The sequence below is a fragment of the Rhagoletis zephyria genome, unplaced genomic scaffold (genome assembly GCF_001687245.7).
Source record: "Rhagoletis zephyria isolate East Lansing unplaced genomic scaffold, Rhagoletis_zephyria_1.1 Rzeph_scaffold_00282, whole genome shotgun sequence".
Taxonomy (NCBI): Eukaryota; Metazoa; Arthropoda; class Insecta; order Diptera; family Tephritidae; genus Rhagoletis; species Rhagoletis zephyria.
Window position 1 is genome coordinate 264,778 of NW_016157366.1, and position 20,686 is coordinate 285,463.

Sequence of the window (20,686 nt, forward strand, 5' to 3'; positions counted from 1 at the left end):
TTACTATAATGTCAAAAAGTAAAAACAAACGAATTAACCCTTGGTGATGCATGTATCTTGTCAGCACTGGTACCCTAGGCTTTTATTTTGATTATAGTTTTGTTTTACTTACATTACCTGGAATATATATATTTTGTCAATAAAACAAATTGTTTATAAAATCGTTTTAGCAATTTTCTTGTTTTTAAATGCCCAAGTTTTATGCTTTTGTGCGTTTATTTTTATATTTAAATTTTGTATCCTAAACATTATTTGACACTAATAAAAGTATGATTTTACATTTGTTTCCAATTTTATACTAAGAGCTCTAACAATTTTGAAATTAAATTTTTTTCAAGCGAATTAGTTTGGGTATAAACGAGCTCGTTTGAAAGTGCTTGATTCGGACGGACAACAAATGAAATCACTTTCCTTGAAGTGGTTTTCACAAACGCGAGATGAATCACGTAGTACAACATTACATTGCTGCCGTCTTAACTCGCATCTAGGTGGTTTAAATCATCGCACTATTTTCGTGTCCGGACTTATATTGCATACATCGCACCGTTCAAAAGTTTTGCTCCGTTTCATCTTGGTTTCCTTACATTAAATATTTAAGCAAAGTCTAACGTATTTACTTATTACCAAACTTAAATGTACTTACTTGCTCTCCTCGGCGGTTTGTCTTGCTTGAAAAATGTTTGTGTAAATTTTTTTAAACAAATTCAAATTGAAAAAAAAAATATTTTCAAATGGGTTAACAATTCATTTCAATTTGACATTATAGCCTGTTTCTTATGAGAGCAATGTCAAAATCAATCACACTTTGTTGAATACATTTTGCTTTGAACTACCTACAAATTATAACTTAAGACAATTTTATTACATGACAGTTGAGAAGTACGTATGCATTAATTTAATGAAGGAAATTTTTGCATTTGCAGCAGAACATAGAATGCATTTTGGCGCCTGGTGTTAGCAGTCGCGCCTAAACAGATGAAGTAAGGGAGATATTGAGTTAGAGAGTGAGCGGGTATGAAAGCTGCGAAACATGATTTTAAGGAGCTTTCCTGCTTTGAATTTCCAAGCACATATATACAGATACGCGGTGTTGAGAAGACGTGGAGTTTGTCACAGAAGCAGACTTAGTTTCTGTGCGCAAGTCTACTTACGATTTTTCTAGGATAAGATTTAACTACACTTTCTCAAGGATATTTAAACATCGATTATAGAAACAGAAGGAATATGTCATTCCGCAATAACTGCAAGTCATAAAAGATTTGCATTTATATTAAACTCGCCCTCAGGCTTAGTTAAGCTGCACATAAACTAAGGTTTTTCCTGTAACACTAAATAGTATGCGCTCTGTGCGCAATGGTCCTGAAATGTCGCAAAGAAAATTCCAATAAATCTTATACCAACCCTGCCTACAAAATTGATTTATGATTGTGGACCCATGCAGCATGGCTACTAGTCGTTAAACGTAACTTAACCCTGCCAAAAATTGTGCAAAGAGAGTAGTATGGGATTAGTCTCAATAGGGTACAATTGTGCGTTAGATAGTTGGTTGAGTGGGGCACTGCGACCGGTGGGTCGTTAATTACTTAGTCGCAATTAGTCTCATATGGATGTTATTGGAGATCAATTAGTCCCCGACTCACCTCTAACCGGTACAACTAACAATTTAATGATATGTACGCGCTTAGTCAACGTAATTTCAAATGCGGAGCTGGCACGTAGTGAGAAATCCGGTTCGCATTGGATCTGACACAAATTTTAATTTTTATTTTTTTAAACCGACCAGTCACTTTTTATTCCCGTACGGGAAGAAAGGTAGGCAGTTAATCCCTTCATAGGACATGCTCGAACAAAAGCGGACTGCTTATTCCATATCAAGAGAATAAAAGTGGTACTAGTTGCATGCTGCTTTTCGATTGCTCCCGAACTAGTATACTTTTTTTTTTTTGTAGGGAATACACTCACAGAACCCACTACAACCAAGCACTCAGTGACAGCAACAGAATAATATGCAACACTCCTCAATCCGTACTTTCTTACTCAAAATCATAATTTTGGGCAAAAGGTTGCTTCAGGCAGCAGATTCTGCTTTGTTATTTGTTACTGAGTACACGTTATGAATATCATTGTAATTATTTATTTGAAATCGACTACAATTCCTTACGAAACTGTTGGTAATAGACATTTGCGCCGGCATACCATTAAGTAACTTTAAATAGATGTACGACTAATATATGTATNCTTCTTTTTGGTTTTACAATTTGCTTCGCCGCAGAACTCAAGCGCTATCCTCGCTGTAGCAAATTCTATTTCGAATGTTGAAGTATTTGTATTGTTGCGCAGCTTGCTATAGAATATTTTGTGTTGCTGTTAACGCTACCTGTAGAACGCCGCTTGGAAGTACTGCATAGTAGTAAAGTGTGCCTTTTAGAAGGTTTTGCGCAGCTCTTTAGTATCTACATACGAATACTCGAGTGTGAACTACATACAAACACACAAGAAAGGGCGCCGCGCGTGAGTTTCTGGCAGCATGTGCAAGAAAATAACTGCTGTCTCGAATAATGCAATGGAGTAATAATTAAATTAGTGGCAAAAGCAGAAAAAGCTTGTTGTGGTACTCGCATGAGCGGTAAGGGAGTGGTATGCAAATGAGTTTGTGAAATTACCGGCAAGTAACATTTTAGTATACTATCATACAATTACATATATATGTACATATATCTCTGTGTGGAGAGTACTCTTGTATTACAAGTCAATCTTTGTGTGTACGTGGCGTATACGTAACCACCGATATGAATATTTTAAGACAATGTAACGAGTACTATACATTTACATATTTGTATTTATGTACATATACATTATACAAATTAACTCTTCGAATTTCGTAGTAGAGTGTGCGTAATGCAAATTACAAATTGAAATAGATACAGACAAAACGGCAAATGGAAATCGGAGTCAAAATGAAATCAGCAGTTGTACTTTGTGTGGAGTAAATTGCTGAATACAGCAGTTATTTATTTAGAGTTATATTTGACAGTACAATATGAGTATGTATGTAGGTACTTATATTAGCAAGTCTTATGAATATAAATTATCTTTATACATAGAAACTTTCTAATTTACTTGCATGCCGAGTTTTTTGGTTGATATAGTTTAATTCTATATGAAATATATTATATACGATACAAATATTGCGGTTGTATCATTCTAAGATGTTGATTGAATTTAAAGTTTTAATCAGTTTGAAAAGTGTACGATATTTTTCAAAGCTTTGCTTCCTCAAGATCTTATAGTATTTGCGGTAAAATCACCCTTAACCTTTGAGTACAGATAAAATGAAATTCCGATGCTCAGTATAAAGAACTATAAAAATGCCGGCTTTTGAAAATGTGTAAATATATATTTACCTATATCGAGGTATATCTGTTATTTTGTTGCAAAACTGCTGATGGGTAATTTTACCTAAACAAAACAGTTCAGGAAATCTTAATCATTATATTTTATATGTAACACCTTAAACGAACGCATGCTAAATATTGTGGTCTAAAAGCTAGCACAGATATACATACTACATATACATAAACATATACTCGCATAATTCATTTTAAGTTGAACAAAAATAATTTTAACAAGAATAAATACATTTGCAAATATACACTTATCTGTGGATTAAGCAGAACAGCAGCAAATAAGTACACCAGACTGGCACATATTGTTATGCATGAATGCTGTTCGGGTAGCTTAGGCGTATTTAATACGCATAATCTGGCATGAAAAATAACTTATTAATTGTTGCAGTCTGAGATTTTGCAAATATTACAGTTACGAATATAATCAATTGATTGTAATGGCATACTTAGCGGAATCTTACACAGTTTCGAATATTTCTCGTGCCAGCGTTGCCCCTTTGGGCGTTTTGTCTTGAGCAGGGGTTCCCAAAAAACTTTCAAGATAATGGAACCATTACTAAATATTTTTCATTGTACGCATTCTCGTACTCGTCAGGCATTGACACACCTCCGAGTGTATTTCTGTCACGAAAAACAGCTTCTCATAAAAATACAATCGCCGCTCGGAGCCGGTGTAAAACTGTAGGTCCCTCCGCTGTGTGTGACAAGACGCACGCCGCACCACAAATCGAAGGAGAAACTCGGCCAAACAAACTACGAACTAATTTTTTCCAGAAATTCTGATTCAAAAGTTTGAAAATTACATGCAATTTTTTGAAATTTGTCGTTTTTTCCTAGTTTTTTTTTTTAAGTTTGAAAGTTGAATTTCACATATAGATCTGTATATTTTCGCTACCGCATATTAATATATTATATGGTTCATGGCCTGAACCGGCCGAGTAGGCATTGGACTTCCCCAGGCAAATAACTGCTCAGTGTGTAGGATCGAGGAATTCGATCCGATATTCTTAATACTGCACTACATCGCTCTGAGGACCTCCTGGAGGAGCTAGTGAAGGTAGAAAAGATAAAATTTGTTATTTTCAGTTTTTCCCGCCTTAAATCCCGGGATATGGGCGAACACAACACACTTCGGTTATGGTCGTTACGATTTTTCGCTAAGCTGGATGAAGATTAAAGTAATATTTACGAGTATTTCAGAGACTCGAAGTTCACTTAATCGAAAGTTCAGGTCATCGGATTACACCGTGCGACGGTAAATTTTACACACTAAAAAATGAATATATTCTCGAGACTATGGGTAGAGTGTAGTAAAACTGCGTACATAGTTTTTCTCTCTGACATCAGGACTTTGAAATTTAAAAAAAATATGATTATTTTAAAATTTAAATATTTAAACAATTCTGTGCAATGTAGGATAACACTAAGGGTATCATATAAAAGAACAAATTTTGTAGAGTTATGATTAAAAAATGTTCTTTACAAATTTTGTTCTTAAATATCCTAGCAAATTTGGAATATTTTTTTTTTAATTATTGTTTGAGGACTAATATATGCACGACCTCTTCATCGAACTTCGTCCTAAAAACTTTATTAACGTAAAAGGGTATTTGTTATTAGAAGCGCATTTCCGATACCTACTCGTCCTTTTTAATCAAAAAACTTTATTGTTTTTAAGTTCTACAGATTTTTCTATCTCATTTGGTACCTATAGTGTTATTCTACATTGCACTAGTTTTTTTAAATATTTTTTTTTTTTAAATTAATCATACCTTTCCAAGTCCTTTGAAAAAAATCTTCACGACAGAGTGAAAAACTAGAAACGCAGTTTTACTATATTTGACCCATAGTTTCGTGAGTTGATCGATTCTTTCGTGTATTTTGAAATTTTTTGGTTCTTGTCGCACGGTAATTTGAATCGTATCTCTGTTAAGAAGCAGGGAATTCATGCCGAATTAGTTTCTCACGGCAAATTTGTATAAGTAGGCAGTGAGGGGTACGCCACAGGAAGAAGTACTTTCACCGCTACTATGGCTATGTGGTTAAAAAAAACTGCTTACTAGCGCATCTAGACTCCCTGACATTGATCTCCGACAGTGTAGCCATACTTGGGTTCGGCCATTTGCTCGCAAGAAAAATTGTGCTATTTGCACAAGCCCGTATTGTCCCATAAACTGTTCGCTTAGTGTTAGTCCGTAGAAAACTGGCATGAATTTACAAATAAATAAAATCAATTTACTCGATTTTATGAAACCCAAATTAAATGGCGCAAAACTAGTTTACTCACAACGAATGACTTCATAGCATAGCTGCTGTTGGCTAAATAGCCAAAATGAGATCCTAACTTGATGCTCTGTATGTTCTGCCCGATTTGCAAACAAAAGATGTTTTAACTGAAAATTAGTAGTACTTCTAGAACAATTTCGGATGCCACTAAGAGGAGCACATCGTCGTTTTTAACATCCAGCTATACGATTTCACAGTTAAAATATTTCAAGCTCTTCGTAGCTGCAGCTTGGTGCTTTGTAAATTTTACTAAATATCATTACAGCAAGCTGAAAACCCAATGGAAACAAAGCCTACCTATCAGACCTTAACCTTTACATTTTTACTGGTAATACAGGGCGTATGAGTAATTTAATTATTTGTAAATGAGAAGTGGCAAATCAAAAATAAACGCTTTCACTTTCACTATTTAATTTGAATTTGTTTTTTGGTTCGACATGAGCTTCATCTCAGCAAGCAACTGCAAACAACGCTTAAAAATATGTTAAAGAAAAAGAAGAAAGATAAATAAACTTTCTCACCTAGCACATTAATTTAAACTATAAAAAATCGAGAACGTGGGTGTGCCTTATATTTATCTGTATTTATGTTGTTGTGCAAATAAGATTTTCTGCTTGTTTTAAGATAAATCTTTTTCTTTGTTTTTTTTTTTAATGAAACCGGATTAAATGTCCGCTTTATGATACCATATACGAGTATCTGTACCATGTGCACATGCGAAAGCACAAATAACTACATACTTATATCTATGAAAGCATAATTCATATTTTCTGCAAATTTCGGTAAAATCTGCGCGCCTGCATAGGCAAACAACTAAACGACCACAATGATGCGCAAATAGCGCTGCAGGCCCTGCAGAGCATTTTAATTGTTTGCGATTCCACAAGCATAATTTTAAGCTGGATACGCAATCACTGCCGCTTGACATACATACATACATACAAGCAATTTAAGGATACTCGCCCTGCATTTGCATGGCCGGCCAAAAGAAAGCAGCTAGCAAACAATCAAAATGAAATTTACAAAACCACGTTTTTTTAAAGCTTATTGTTTTTTTTTTTTGAAAATGCCCGTATCAAAAAAAATTTTTTCATCGCTCTCTTTTATCGCAAATGTGGTATGTATGCATGTGTATATGTAGTAGTTTACATCTCTGTGTTTGCTTGGTTGGAACGGTGGAAAATGTAATTACATTTTTAACTGCATTTCTGCAGGATAATGAATGCCTGCACACACACCACATAACAAACAAAATTTCAACAGTAACAACAACGGCAAATCATCAACTGTACACTACTATCTGACTGCAGCGTTGGCTGGCCGCCTACCCGCCTGTCAGTTAGCGAGAGCTGCAGTGAGTTGAAATGCTGAAATGTTGTTTGTTGTTGGTGCCTTCTGCGCGCCAGTAATTGCTTGCGCGTCTGTCACGCAATTGTAGCAGCGCAGCAGCCGTTGTGCACTCATCCAATTCATTCGCATGCGAGTGATGCTGTTAGTGTTGCCACAAAAAAAAATTACCAAAATCCTCAAAAACAAATGGGAAATCCTCAAAATCCGAACAAATTACTCAACATTTTTACATTACAGATTTGAGATATTAGCAGATATTAGCATAACAATTAATTACATTCTCCATTTCAATTGGTACCTTTGTTCTTGCGGCTCAAACAAAAGTATCACCATTATTTCTTATGCCTTGCTTTGTGTATAATATTGCGACAGCTATATGAGTGCTCAATCTGGTTTTCAAGTCAGTGCTACACATTTTTAAACTACTAAATATACGTTCTACTGAAGCATTAGAAAAGAGCTGTATTAGTAATGCAGATATATATATTTTTTTTTTAATTTGGAAACTTATATGAACCTGAAGAATCTTTTAATTCAAAAATTTGTTCCTATAATTTTCTGGATCAAATGAAGAATCAACACGAATATTCTTATGATCGAACAATGCGTGTTCTCTTCATTCGTTATCCAGATTTTGCAAGTTCAAAATTAGTCGAAAATATAAAGATGGAATGAAAAAAATGATCGATAACATTTTGAATATTTAGCAGCAAATTCAGATTTGCTTAAGAGCGAAAAACACCACACAAGCGGAACCAAGCGAAATATCCCTTTGCTTAAGGCTATTTAAGTATCTTCAAATGTAATAAGAGGAAATTCCTTAAAATAAAAATACTCAAGCGCACTTGAAATTCCTCACGTTTTGAAGAATTACTGACAAAGTGGTCACACTGGATGTTGTGCTACTGCTGTTCGTTAGTTCGTTCGTTCGTTGGTTCCCTCATTTGTGCGCTTGTTTGTCTTTCTTGAAGGCTTAAAATGCATTTGCATGTGAGTATGTATGTATGCACTTGCGTGTGCGTGTGTGAATGATGAAAATTGCACAGATGAAATTTAAACAAAAGCACTGCACAACACAATCACATGCACGTGAGCACAAAAACAAAAATGCAGGATATTAATTGCAGCTGCAAATGTTTAAGTGAACTTGCTTTTTTTGTTTTTGTTTTTTTTTTTGCTTTTGCCGGAAGGAGTTTTGTATTTTTAGCCACAAGGCAATGGTTTGCTTTCGGTTGCACTTAATGGTGAGCGGCTTGATTGTTGTGCACATGTGTTGCCAGAGAGTTATTGCCATAAAATCTAGTTTATGACTGTGCGCCATACACGTAGTAATTTTATTGTTGTTACTGTGGGAAATCAGTAAGCTTTTTATTTTTTTTGCTTAGTTTGCACAATCGTTTGGAAAATCAGTAATTTTAAGTAACTTTTAGTTTTAGCTATTTACCATAAATTACTGTGAAAAAAAACGTTGCTAAAAACTCGAAAGACTTTCTCCTCACAACTACTCTAGTTTCAGATCTTGACGGAGGCGCATGTATGTTATGGTTTTTTGTCGATTAAAAATCGTTATATTTTTTTGATATGTTTTCGATCAAAAATTAAGAAATAAAAATAACAATTTGCTATCAATCTCTTTATTTGGCACATTAATATCTGTCTGGTTATGTGGTTACATTTTTACTCAGTTTACAATAACAAAATACACTAGAGAATAATAATTTCTAACCAGTAGCTCGTTTCTGTAACTCTTCTCTACCGATTATTTCTCTACTGGTAGAGAATATACGTAATTTTCTACTACTCAATCGCAGTAGAGAACAGGGCGGCGAATTCATATCACAATTCGCCTTGGTAGAGAATTGTTACAGAAACGAGCTACAGATAACCTGATAACCAAGGAGATATGAATACGCCAAATGTTTTGTTGCACTGCTTATTTGCTTACCATTGCACAAACGACCAATATTTACATTTCTATACGTAGCAATAAAATGTTTAAAACTTAAGCAGATGAAATAGCGAATGAATTTTAAATTTTATTTTTAACCGAAATAATACAAGTAAAATTTTGACTTTTACAATTGCATGCAAAAACGAATGTCAAACTTTAACTTATATTTTTAATCGAACAAATAAAATATATACCTGCTCGAAAAACAACTAAAGTTAAATTTCAGTTGTTATTTTTTACTGAAAAAAATACCGGGAAAAACGACCGATTGTTGACTTTTTGGAGAAAAATTACAAAAATTTAAATCATTTAAGATAAATATTCCTTAGCCAACCAGTAGCACACTGCTTCATTGAAATACCATATAGAAAAACTCTTTCCGGTTGACTTTTTGAATTGAAATTTTCTGAAATCTGCAGTGTCCACACGTATTAGGATGGCACGACGTATCTGGCCAAACGTAAAAAGAAGAAGATTTAGCACTCTCTTCCGACTGCAGCGACCGCTGCTTCAGCATTTAACCAAGGTTTTCGCGGCATTATCTATGTCATTACTACGCATTGGCGATGGCCCGTCGACATTCTTTCCATCACTAATCTCCCGAGTGTATGACTGAACTGATCTGTGAGCTGGTATCTCCGACTTCGTGACCTTCATTAGTATGTTGAATTTGTTGCTCCTCATAGAGAAAGGAAGAATTTAAGGAGCTTCTATTAGGGTATCACAATAGTCTTACGGCGGCTTACTTGTGCCTCTTTCCAAAGTTGGATAAGAGTAACGTTAGATGCGTAACAACAGCAACTCATCTTCAAAATCGCAATTTTTTAGCAAATTTCAAGCGTACCGAAAAAAGAAAAACCAACTTAAAATGTTCAGGCTATAAAAAGGTATAAATTGCAGATGAAATAAATTTCATAAAGGCGATTATTGCCAATTTGCCAGAAATCGAGTTCAATATATTGTAGACAGAACATTTGAATAATTTTTTATTGAACCACATACAAACATATTTTTTCACTGATTGCAATTTCAGCTAAATTAAATATTTTTTTGATATACTTTTCGAATTCAAAGCATTTGCATTTGCGCCAGCAATTTTCGTTGTTTAACACATAGTAAGCCTACGGTATTGTTAACGTTTTTTATTGGCTTTTATTGTTTTTTAATTGCGCTATCAGCACATAGAATATTAATATGATATGTTCTTGTTGTTTTTGTTTTTGGCATCATCTGCAATCGACAGGTTTTTCTGTTATATTTCTATTTTTTAATATTATTGCTATTGGTTTTTATTACAATTACATTTGAATTTGATATTTATGGCTGGCAAGGGCACTTTTCTAATTTTGTATCTGCATGAATTACAATTAGGGGATTCACAAGACGTGTTAACCGTCGTAAAATCTTAAGGTTAACATCTTTTTTAATTAAAATGGTTTTAGGGGATTTCTAACTAAACCGAAATTCTTTTAAACTGATAAAGAATATATAATTAGCCAACCCCCCAACCATTTTAACCGCTATTTTACATAAACAAGTGTTAAGCTTAAGATTTTACGACGGTTAACACGTCTTGTGAATCCCCTAAATTTGATTTTTTTCTCACAAAAAAACAAAAAAAAACATACGTACTTAGGGAGGTCCAAAATAAGTAAAGTCGGGGTGTGAGCACCCCTAGGATTGTTCTATCTCGAAAGAAATACTCCTTTTTTATTTGGATTCAAAAAATATTTAGAGGTCGCTCAAAGCTCCAAAATAAAAAAGTGTTATATTTTTTTCGGTACAGAGCACTCCTAGGGGCTGTGTGCATTGCGACTTTATGTTTTCACATGCATTTTTACACCACCCTAATGTGCATACACAGGCACATGTGTAAATGTGTTTTAGGTTAAGAGTGCACTTGTAAATGCATATGTTTTGTCCTATTGTCTGCTGGATTACCTTTCTACATATGCACATTAGGGTGGTCCAAAATTACTTGCGGGGATAAAAATGTTGAAAATTTTGGTAAAAAATGATAAATGGTACTGGCTTTAAGCCCGTGCAGTTTTCTATGTGTTTTATATGGGGGAAAATACGTTTTTGTATAAATAGTACACAATTCTATATTTTTCAATCGGAAAATCTCGTTTCTCTTCAAGAGATTTCCAATAGCAATACCCAATTGTCTATTTATCTACTTTTTAACAGACTTCAAAAAAGGAAGACGAAATATATTTTTATTTTTTCTTACGTATGTTTCCACACAACTTTGGACCACGTTAACCGATTTCTACAATTCTTTTTTTAAAGTAAAGATGGTAACTAAGAAGTTGCTTCGTTGTAATTTGGTATAGATTCCATCATTGGATAGTGACCAAATTAACGGTACTCTAAAATTTTTTAATGAGAATTGAAGTCGGTTTTGCTTTTTGCTTGTTAATACTATCATTTATTATCCGATCCAAAATATATGTTCTCAAGAATTGTATATCATTTCTATGAAAAAGTGCATTTTTCTCATATTAACACTGAGAAAAAAATCAACAAAAAGTTTTTTAATATCACCAAATTCAAACTTTGAAATGGAATCAATGTGATTTTTGGCTAATATTAATAATGCCCTGGATGTTATTTTCAATAATCATTTGGTAATATTAACCATATAATAATAATAATAGATTGGCGCTTACACATATGTTAGTGTTTGGCCGAGCTTCTCCTCCGATTTGTGGCGTGCGCATTGATGTTGTCACACCATACTTTTGTTAATATTAACGAAACTTTTGGTTGTCGATTTTTTCTCTTGAATACGCTTTCGTTCTGCACATCACAGATGCTTTTTCATAATTTCCAGATACAAAACATTTTAACACGTTGCCTCTGACGTGATTTTAACCCACATCTTGTGAAAGTTACTAATAGCGTTTTCTTTTCTCGAAAAAAGGCTGCACTTGCAGGTTGCGCTCTGATCCGGCGAAAGTGCTGCCTTTTCTGCCCTCAAATAAACGTGAGGGTGAGAGTTGCATGGTTGATTTTTAATTTAATCTTGTAAAAATGAAATTATTTTCCCCTATCAGAAATAAGTGTTTTGCTTTAAAATTGTTAAAGACTTACAGGCCAAGTGAACAATTCAGCTTTATTAAGTTCTATAAATAAATTGTGATGGAGTAGTATATTTTCTGTTTCATTCTCTTTTTTGAGAAAAGAAAACGCTATAAATAACAGCAAGTATCACTGCACACCCAACTACAGCCGCTTTATAAATGCGTGTTTAAATGTTCAACTTTCATAAATTTTTTTCGTCATTGTATATGGTTCTGTACTTTTTCGTAATTAAGAAAAACTAAAAACAGAAAAACAAAAATAAAAGTTATAAGTTGCGCTGACGGCATTCGTACTTGAAAATGCTGGAAGCCAACAAATAACACCAAACATCTCTGCACGGTCAGTTACAGCCAGACATACGAAATGGTTTTCAATTGTTCAACTTGAATCGCATTTACTACAATCTAATCTATATATTTTGATTTGGAAAATTAATGACAGAGATAATAAGCGTCAGTAAAACAGAGCGATTTCGGTCACGTTACTGACGTGTAGTCTCTCAGACATTAATTTTATCGATAAAAAGATATAGATTAGCTATTTATTTATAAACTTTTTTCGATTTAAACTGGAAATTCTATCAATAATTTAAATATTCATTAATGAAATAGTCATATAAATAAACAGTATTTCGAAAAATAGGCGTTTTTGGTAATCAATGCTATTCCATCTCAGGAAAAATGTCGTACCTTCGGTGTCTGCCAGACTACCAGATCTGTCACAGAGGTAAGGGCATGGAAAACTTCATGCACTTAGAGCGACCTCTAAATATTTTTTGATTTCAATATACAAAAAGCATGGGATATATTTTTTTTGTTATAGAAAAATCCTAGGGTTGAGACCATTAAGATTCCAACTTTTCTGTTTATGGATCACGCTAATGTACATACGTACATACATACATATTTAATGTCATTGCAATAAATATTTGATTTCATTGTTGTATGACTTCACTTTTGTGGCGCACAATATATGTATTTGAACGTGATGATTTTTTGTCAAATTATTGCCTCTAGGGAGTTTAAGCAATAAAACCCACCACCAAATATTTACCGAATATAGATATTTACATTTTATTATTAATTTCTTTGTTAATTTTTATGTGGCATTTGGTTTTTTGAAATGATACTCAATTCGTTGCGTTATTTGTTAATTGCGGCTAGTGAGGCATGAAAATGAGAACACCAACGCAATTAATTTTAGCAACTTTTAATTGTAAACTCTTCTTCAAGTTTGATTTTTTTTTATACGGGTAATAAAACACTATAACTCATGCTTACCTTTAAGTTGAATAATTGGCTTTTGTTTGTTGATGCCTATAAAATGAGCTGTAATGAGAAGAGTAAAAAAATTCTATTAGCACTTTATTGAATATGGATATGTAAAACACTAACAAAAATAGTTTACTGATTTTTGGATAAATAAATTTGGGTACCTGAAATTGTGAATAGGCACAGTTTCGGTTTAAAATGAATTTGTCGATATGAAAAACCAAATTACTGCTTATACAGTGACTCAAATAAGTGCCCGCTAAATTTGTTTTGCTATGTTTCTTTAAAAACTTACCGTCCAAGTTTTAACCAAAACCATAAAAATAACAGTTTCAAACTTTCATCAAAATTTTAACTTTTTAGTGTGAATATTTAGAACCATTTTAAGTATGCAGCTATATAGCCCATAACATTTTAGTCTTATGAAGTGCATTAATTTTTTATTTTATTTTTTTAGACTGCTTTTCCGTTTTTTTTTATATGTCACTTTTTTACCAGATCTGTTCTCGAGAAAGAGTCTTTGTGGTTAAATGTTACAAAGTCGTTAACAGTATATTTTTAACTATTAATATATTGCTATTAGCGGGATATGATAGCCCAGATATTATTTTGGTTGTTGGCTAGGTTGATTTTTAAGTACTTTTTCATGTCGTCAAAGTCATAGTTGGGGGTGACTGTTAATGGAAGTCCGTGGCAGATTGGTCTGCAAATTCGTTCCCAAGAATTTCAAAGTGTCCGGAGGGCCCATATAAGGATAATATTGGGTATGATATCAGCACCCTCTTATATGGTAGTTGTTTGAGTTGAGGAAATACCCCTAGAGGTAAAGTGCCCGGATATTCCCCGTAAGTATTTATAGTCACAGTTGTTCATTTGATTGCAAGGTGTATATACAGTGGCTAAAACAAAAGTTCACGTGTTGATTTTATTTTATTTATTTTTTTTGAATATTCATAATGTTTTTAAACATACATTCTTTGTTATTTTTCTATAAAAATATTGTCCAAGCTTTAGCCAAAACCGTGTAAATCACAGTTTCAAACTTTATACAAAATTTAAAATAACTCAACTAATTTTCATACGATTTTAGTCTAATGCAGAGCAAGTTTCAGCCCGTTGAACAATCCCGGTGATTTTTGAGAATGTTGTTTTTGTGACTGCTTTTACGTTTTTGTTTTTATATAATCAATGTTATTTCCGGCAAACGGTCTACGTTATATTATTTCATAAGAAATTCATGCTTATACGAAAAACACGTAAAAATCCGTCAGCAAAAATATTATTTAAATTAAAATTGTATGTGCTATAAAACTGCGTAGGCAAATATTTTGTAAAGATTCAGATTAAAAATCCGAAAAGTTTGATAAGATAAATGCTAAGATAAATGTTGTATTATGCAATTGCACCTCGCTAAAAAACTAGTTGGTTGTTAGTCTTTAAAAATTTACGACATACGACACCTTGTGAACTCTCTAAATTTTTTTAAAGAAAAATAACAACAAAAAATTAACTTCGAGAACGTTGTGAATATTTAGAGAAATCAACACGTGAACACTTGTTTGAGTGAGTGTTATTATATTTAATTGTATTTTGGTTGATTTAGTTTGCTCTCAATTTCAAAATCTCCTTAAACTGGATGGTGCTTTATAGTCGAGTAGTTAAAACGAGCAGTGACTGAGTCTCTGCTAATGAGATTAAAGTGAAAAGCAACCAGCAAACAAGTATTTACGGAATGGAAGAGACGATGAAATATGTAACAAAAAAGATGAACTGTTGAAAGGATTGCAATGTGAGAAATTCACTTCATGCAAATTTCAAGAGACGAAATCGAAAAGAGAGGAATGCAAAAATTTCGCATGAAATATATTTATGGCAGAAAAACATCAAAAACAATGTGAAGAGAAAACGTGAATTAAATGTAATCACATCTACGTATATAGTTTGACGGATATGATTTGTAATTGCATTAAAAAATGAGCGCGCTTTGATGGAGCTAGTAAAGTCAGCGCCGCTGCGGCCAGTTAACGTTTGGGGTTCACTGATTTTGACAACAATGCTAATGCAACTTTCTGCCGAACAAATAAAAGTCAAAAGCAAAAAACTTTTACAGAGACTGTAAAAGAAATAGTCATAAAAAGTTACAGAAATTTTAAGAAAAGCTTGATTTTGCAACAGTTGGACGGAAAAAATGTATGAGCACAGCAGGCAGCTGCTCACCACTCGAAGGACATTGCAACATTTTACCCAGTTTAAACTTTCTCTAATTCAGACGGGTCAATTGTGGAAACTGGCATGAACTTGGCTTCAAAAAGATTTTTCTACAGCTTTTTTTGTGGAAGTAAGATGCCGATAAGAAGGAGGAAGAGGATAATTTATGCAAATTGCATGGCGGAAATGGCGAGAATAAGGAAAAATGAATTAAAAGTGAGCATAATCGAGGAAGACAGCAGTGTTTAGAAAAGTATGTAGAGCGATAGGGTATGGTGTTATAGAGAAAATGGATTGTGCGGTGTCTGCTTTACTGGAATGTGTGACTTTTTGTAAGAAATGCAATTGTGTGTAAGTGAAACAGCCATATGTGTGTAGTGGTGCAATGTTCGGTACTAAAGAGCATTTAAATGCATCGCAAACGAAAGCGCTAGTAAAAATAGAAAAGCATTCAGCGAGCCATTCTACATATCGCAAATGATCTTCAAAACGGACACAACTCCAAATTAGGCATTTTTGAAATTATGCACTAAAAATGTACACAGAAAAAATCTTTGTAATGTAAAGTCTTCTTTACACAGATGATTTTCAAGTGCTTAGAAGTAGTTTTTCGTATTTTCTGACGAACGTGGTGGGGGTTATTATTGAAAGCCGCTAAGGTCCTTACCTATGGTTTGATGGTTATTCTCGACTCTAAGCTTTCCTGGAAAAGGAAAACCGAAGAGCGGAGAAAAAGGGCGCTCAATACGCTTTAGTCTTGTAAAGCTACGATTGATAAGGACTGGGGGCTACAACCGCTGATAATACACAGAATTTATACGGCAAAAGTTACACCTATTCTCACCTATGGCGCGCTGACAACACTTCACATCTACTCAACCTGCAACGACAAGGATGCCTATGCACAACGGGGGCGACTTACTCAACGCCCAAGGTGGCGCTAGAGACACTCCTGGCCATTCCACACTCCTGACCTCAATCGGAATTTCGATGTCCATTTTCCAGATAGAAGTGAATGGGAATTTAATATTGCTTTTAGCGATGACGAAGTACCCATTTTCACGGACGGCTCCAAAATGGATATCGGAACAGGATCTGCTGTCTTCTCTCAGGAGCTATCACTGCAGTGTTTTTTCACACTGAGATATATGCACTCGACAAGGTGGCAAGGCTGGTCAGCGTTCTAGCTCCATCTAAACTTGCGTTCGTCGTTGATAGTCGACAGGGTCGGCAATGACTAACTCGATATGTCTTAAGGAATGCCGAAGATCCTTACAATCTCTACAGCAACAAATAATAAACCTTTACTGACTCCTGCGGCATAATGGTGTTCCAGAAAATGAGGAAGCGGACGAAAATCCTAGAAAGGGAATTTAGATTGGGATTGGGGAAGCGATCAGGATTGTGAACCCTCCTCTGCGATTTCTGTCTTCAAAAGTCGAGACAGAAGTCTAACGAGAAGTTTATTAAGGCTTTCAAAGCCGAACGTTAGGCTTCCCACAGGAATACTTAGGGGACACCGTATAACGATTTTTGTAGAAGCTGTAGAGATGAGAAGGAGGTAGAATCCTACCAGCACTTCCTTTGCGAGTAGCCTGCATTCCGAGGAAAACGCTTCAAGCTTCTTGTGGACCATTTCTTCGAGAGCCTGGATATCTTTGGGAAATCTCCACTGGAAGGACTGCTAGGCATCGCCTGAGAAACAAAATGGTTTAAAGACATGTAGGGATAGGCATGGGGTAACTACATACCTGGGCATCACCTTCTCAGAGCTGCCCGCACAACCTAACCTAACCAAATTAAGAGATAAGGAAAACGCCGCATATTTAAAAAATAATAATAATAAATATTAAACAAGCAAAATAAAAATAGTCAACGAAGCGAACTTAGCACAATCGTGCATTTCTAAACTTTGACATTAATTAATTACCAAAAAATAAATTAATTTCTCCTAACCTAGCCTTTCAGTCCCACTAAAATTGCGCCATCCATTATAAATTCACTTGGCATGCATTAATGCAATGTATTAAAATTTTTTCGCTCCATAAATTTCAAGATTAATTAAAAATTCTTACATACTTTCATGCACGCATAGTTGGTTGGAATTGTTTGTTCCACTTGTGGCGCTCTTATTACTCTGCGTTTTTATCTTTCCTACTTTTCCCGCTTTGGCGTTTTGCATTTTAATGCTCGTAAAGTGTTGCATTTATGCAGCTAATTAAAATAAAACGTTATTCTCCTCTATGCATATCCATGTCCATGTGCTACATATTTACGAGTTTCCCGCTCCTTTGCTTCTGCCCAACATTCTTTTATCCAACGCTATACGCATAACTGTGCAACAATTGATTTTTATACCATGTTACATTGCTATGGTTTGCCTTATTGCTTTAGCATTTTTAAAACATTTTTTTCGCCAAAATTTCTTTCCGACCAATGCAATGTAATTCCAAGGAAGCATGTAACATTGGAGTAATAATAGTTTTATTTCTTTTTTTTTTGTATAATTTACCATCTCGAGCCCCAACCGCCAAAAAGATGTTAGCGAAATTTTTTTCAAAACTTTATTTTTATGCAGAAATCCATCTACATAGATGCACTAGGAATATTTCCGCCTCAAAAGCAAAATTAAAAAAAAAAATGTCGCTTATATCTTTTTGACGGTAAGGGCTCTATATGTTGGATATTTATAAGGCTAAGATGTTGTTCAGTGCATGGAAGGACATAACACTTATCACGCTATGACCGAGACAAAATCAGTTTTAAAATTAACGTGCAAGAAAATTCATACTGCTCTTCTTCGTAAGATTTCATTTCGATGGCGTGTACCTCAGACCAGATATGTTTTTCTACGTCTTCTTCTACCGACAGGTCCTAATGAAGGCCCTGCCATTTGAATAGTTTTCTCCATTTGTCGCTTCCATGAGAGCTTATCATCAATAATAACTAGCAGATATTTCACGTTTTAGAAAAGTATATATTTGCGCTTCAAGAAATGTTTCGATGAACTTTTTCCTTTTGCTGGAAAAAACAGGTATTCTAGTCTTCTGTCTGAATATAAAATGTTGTACCACCCCAAATCGCCATTATTAACACACATCTTCCCGCATCTGCATGCTGATAATTTACTTTTTTACAAAGTAGTAATGACTTTATTAATGACTTAAATAATGACTTCAGTAGATTCAATAATAAATGCAATCTTCTTCAATTGCTACTGGAATGGTGCTGTCAGGCATTTCGATAATCAAACCATGGTAGAATGCCAACAAATTACTATTATTTATCTGCATACGTAAATAGTAGCTACGTACGAATGTAAACGGCATATTTTCCATACAACTTGAATGTATACACAAAGGAGTATCCAAGAGAAATGCGTGTGTCGTTATGGCATAAACAACACAAATACCTTTAGGCTTACAAACTACAAAAGATTGTGATCATAAATGGATTGCATTACTGCAATAGCAGCCGGCAAACGCTGCCAGAGGTTTATGGTGTAAACACAGACATACATACAGTAAAAAACATATATATATAGACTGCTTTTAAATTTGTAACAACAGCCGCAGCGTATAAAAATTCCACTGGAAGCCACAAACGTAAATTTAATGCCTCACAATTCTAACACAAAGCGTGGAATTGACTTGATATGTGATTCCCTTAACCTCTTTATGTACATTCTATGTAAATAAAGCATCTAAATTCATTCGAATCAATAATTAAAGTTCATGTGGCAACATCTGTTATTGATGATAGAATTTTCGGGAAAAAATTAATTTGGGGTGGAATTGTGAATGCCCGAAATTATTTCAATAAAAACATACATTTGAGCGTAACGGAGCTCGCCGCATGTATATATGTATACGCAAATGTGTATATAGGTTTGAAATCATTGCGTAACTTTTTGCCTTCAAGCTTTCATTATCCTTAAAAGGTGCCTCGAAAATCAATGAGGTGGTTCACGCTTGCCTGGTTATCAATTTATGTGGTTATATTTTTGATTCAGTTTACAACACACACAATAATAATCTTTAACCAGATAACCTGATAACCAGGCAAATGTGAACAACCTCAATGACTATGATACCAGATATAGTTATCCAATTATTTTAAACATACATACAGACATACATATGTAATTTTTCACAATATAGAATATTTTTTTATTTTGTTTGGTAATGGCACACATTGGTTGCGGCACATTTGTCTAACATTGTCTTACGTTCTTTGTGGTGAAGGTTATTTTATTAACATTGTGAGCTATCACATTCCTTTGTGTACATAAACATACATACATATGTACATACGCATATAAGTAAGTACATATGTATGTAGCTACATATGCATATAAAAAAATATTTATGTGTATATCAATTTTTGTGCAGCACAAAATAAATCATTCGGAAATTCCAAGATTTCCTAACAAAAATGTCAGGTTAAATTTTGCGAAATCTTTTACGAGCAGCAATGCAATTAATTTAGTTTTACCAATTAAAAAGTAATTTAAATTCAAATCTTATATCTTCTGTTTCTGACCATAATAAAATTTTGTATGTCAATTGTGGCATGTTAGTGCTGAAATATTTTTGAAAATCAAATTTTATTTTTATTGTATCAAAAATTGGCACGATGAAATATATATTGTGCAAACTGCATATCTGTGTGGCCAAATGGAATAGTAGCTTAAGAAGGAAGTCTCGCTTTGATATAATGCGCCATTCTGTGTATTCTTTCAACCACAAGAAATTTGTTGATAACATTTACTTCAGGAGAATATTCACTTGCTAGCATCAGAGCTACTCCTTTCACGTATGTATATTTGCCAAGAGTTCTTCAATGGCTTGGCATCAGTGTGTCATTCGCAATTGCACACTTGCGAATGTCACATTATACTAAAGCCAGCCTCTTGACTTAAGCTACTATTCCATATGCCCACAGATACATATCTGTCTTCGTATGGAAAAGTAAGTAGCTTATGTCGAAAGGCTGGCTTTAGTATAATGCGATTGCGAATGACTCACTGGCGCGGAGCCGTTGTACAACGTATACGACTAATGTTGAAATTAAGATGTAGATTAAGACTAAGATTGGGGCTAGGACAAAGGCAAAGAAAAAACAAA

General features: G+C 34.2%; 1 protein-coding gene across 4 annotated transcripts in view; it reads right to left on the reverse strand.

Moving 5' to 3' along the window:
- Tl (toll like receptor) overlaps positions 1-20,686 on the reverse strand; it is a 152,157-nt gene that overhangs the window by 118,599 nt on the left and 12,872 nt on the right. For all 4 annotated transcript variants that reach the window (XM_017610113.1, XM_017610111.1, XM_017610112.1 and 1 more), the window contains exon 2: positions 13,362-13,409. The gene's annotated coding sequence lies outside the window, so the exon portion shown is untranslated. The remainder of the gene's footprint in view (positions 1-13,361; positions 13,410-20,686) is intronic.